This window comes from Gymnogyps californianus, chromosome 22 (genome assembly GCF_018139145.2).
Source record: "Gymnogyps californianus isolate 813 chromosome 22, ASM1813914v2, whole genome shotgun sequence".
Lineage (NCBI taxonomy): Eukaryota > Metazoa > Chordata > Aves > Accipitriformes > Cathartidae > Gymnogyps > Gymnogyps californianus.
Window position 1 is genome coordinate 2,978,717 of NC_059492.1, and position 3,267 is coordinate 2,981,983.

The following is a 3,267-nucleotide window of genomic DNA, read 5'->3' on the forward strand; positions in this document are numbered from 1 at the left end:
TTTTTTGCAGCCAGCACGTTGCAACAAAACTGTCCCCAATTCCCCAGCATGTCACCATCCTGCTCCGTCACCCCACAGCCCCAAAAAAATTCCCAACCGCAACTTCCATTTGGTAACACATCCGTGCTGCTTAACGAGGATCATTAACGCACCCTGGACCTGCCACCTCGTCGTGGGGACGCGGCCCGAATTTTGCATGAGAGGAACCGGAGGGAGAACGTGGGCTCCACAAAGGCGCCTTGTTCCCTGCGCAGGGCTGGCGCTGGCCCAGGGCAGGGCGGCGCGGGCGGCCGGCAGCTCCCGGGGGGGTCCTTCCCTGGGGGAAGGGGCTTGGAGGAGCCCCCCGGGATGGCGGAGCTGCTGGCTGCGTGGAGGGGATGCACGGAGGGGATGTATGCATGGAGGGGGTGCACGGAGAGGCTGTATGCACGCGTGAAGAGGATGCACGGAGGGGATGCATGGATGGGATGCATAGAGGGGATGTATGCATGCATGGAAAGGATGCATGGATGGGATGTATGCATGCATGGAGGGGATGCATGGATGGGATGCATAGAGGGGATGTATGCATGCATTGAAAGGATGCATGGATGGGATGTATGCATGCATGGAGGGGATGTATGCATGGGATGTATGCATGCATGGAAGGGATGTATGGAGGGGATATATGCATGCATGGAAGGGATGTATGGAGGGGATGTATGCGTGCATGGAGGGGATGTATGCATGCAGGGGATGTATGCATGGAGGGGATGTATGCATGCATGGAGGGGATGCATGGAGGGGATGTATGCATGCATGGAGGGGATGTATGGATGGAGGGGATGTATGCATGGGATGTAGGCATGCATAGAAGGATGCATGGAGGGGATGTATGCATGCATGGAGGGGATGTACGCATGGGATGTATGCATGCATGGAGGGGATGCATGGAGGGGATGTATGCATGCGTGGAGGGGATGCATGGAGGGGATGTGTGCATGCATGGAGGGGATGTATGCATGCATGGAGGGGTGCATGGGGGGGATAAATGCATGCACGGAGGGGGTGCATCAAGGGGATGTGTGCATGCACGGAGGAGATGCATTCCTATTGCCAGCAGGTGTGGGGACAAGCAGGAATTGCCCACAGGGCAGCTCGCCCTCCAGCGCATCCAGCTCCAATCCCGGCCGTGCCACAGGTCCGAAAGGGCGGAAAATTTGGCAAAGGGCCTGTCACCGCCTCCCAGAGCTGGGGGGAGGACCCGCCTCCCAGCGGTGCCAGGGCAGGGCCAGGGGGTGGCACAGCACAGCACCCATCCTGCATGGCACGGCACTAATCCTGCATGGAGGGAAGAAAGGAGGGACAAAAGGAAGCAGGGAGGAAGGACAGACGGACGGACAGCACTGCTCCGTGCAGCTACAGGGATGGAGCCGGTGATGACCCATCAGGACCAAGCTCCATCCCATTCCCGGGGTGCAAATCCCACCCCTGATCCCTCCCCAAGCATCTCCTTCCACCCTGAGCGAGAGCTGAGGGCACTCAGCACCCCCCAGGATGAGCCCGCAGTCCCCCAGCCCTTATCCTGCCCCGTCTCCCCACTGCCATCAGCCCCCGAGCGCCTTGCAGGAGCAATCGAGTTAAAATGAAGTAATCACTCTTCAAGTATAGTCATTTGCAGGAAAAATATAGGCCTCGCCGTGATTGCAAATGGTCTCGACTGAAACTGTCCCTCCCATTCGAAGGATAAATGTTTTCGGCTCCAGGGTGTTCGGTGACAGCAGCCTCAAACACAGCCGTCGCAGCCTCACCACATCTCTTGGGTTCCCCCAGGTTGGGGGTAAAAGTCTGGGGTTTGGGGCTTTGAATCTCTTAGGAGTCAACAGTGCTTTGGGGAGGATTTTTTTGCTCTCAATTATCTCTGTAAAAAGGCAGATTGAGGGAGAGGGGCTGCCCCGAGCCCTTACCCCAGCACCCGCAGGATGGAGTTGCGGCACCGACCGGCCTCACCCAGCCGGACAAGCATCTCCACACTGACCCGGGCTTTCCACACCAAAACCCTTTAATTTTTAATTTATCTTTAGAATACCACATTTTGCTGCCAGCACAATAATTCCCCATTTTTCCCCATTAAACCCACAGGGTGTGGGGCTGGCACCTCCCCGGGGCATCGCTCCCAGCGGCGCCTTCCCTGCAGGCAACGGATCTTGCAGAGCTGCAAGGACACGACCCCCCGGCAGCCTGCACTGAAATTTAAGCAATTTTACCCCCTAAATTTTTACCTTCTGCTTTTTTTTCCCCTTTTCCCTTTACACCAGTCTCTCTCCCTCTTCCCCCCACGTCCCCCTCTTTTTTTTTCTGTACCTCCACCTATTACACCCCCATCCAGTTCTTTGTCTCTAATAAGTCTCTGCTATTTTCTCAAATCACCTGCCTTTTACTAATGCCAAAAATCCTTTTTCTTTCCTAACAGACAAAATAGATTATCTCATTGCGCCGCTCTCCTCCCCGTCCGTCCAGCCCCGAGCGGTCAGACGCCCGACGCGGTGCTGTGGCCGGATGTAATGGGGCTATTAGATGAGTTATCACAGCCTGAAAGGATGAAATAACTTCTGTGTCTTCGTCCAAATAAACCTTCCTATTCCTGTTCAATGCAACGAATGAACACGAGTTCCCGGAGGAAATAGCCAGGAAAATGTTAGAAGATGTTAGAAGATGTTATTGGAGACCCGACCCCTTGCCAACCTGCCTCCTGGTTTGTGCTCAGAGGGCGCTGGGCTTTCTCCATGGGGAATTGGGAAGCCCAAGGATCGGTGCCCAACACCCAGAGCTAAATCCTCGCCCAGGCGCTGCTCCGACAGCATTTTTTGGAGTGCTCGGTGGCACAGCCTCACAGATGCCCGACGTGTGGCTGAGTTTGAGGACCACATGCATCCAGAAAACTGCTATTTTTTCACCCCAGGCACCGATTGCAAGGAGAAACATCGCTCTCCATCTCAGAAGGAGCTTTCTCAAGCTACCCTGCATTTCCCATGAGCTGCATGCAACCTCCCCAAATTTGCAGCCGAAACCGCCAGCACGGCCCATGGCAGCATCCCAGCCCACGTGAGAGATGCTCCGGAGCCAGCGAGGCAGCTCATAGCCACCGGGCCAGCCCCGCAGGGCAGCACTGCCCCGGCCAGCTCAGACTGACCTCCCCGTGCCCACAAATTCCCCCAGCAGGATTTTAAAGGGATTTCGTTAGAGTGATGCAAAAACCCCACGTTCTCCCTCCTGGGCTGGCAAGGA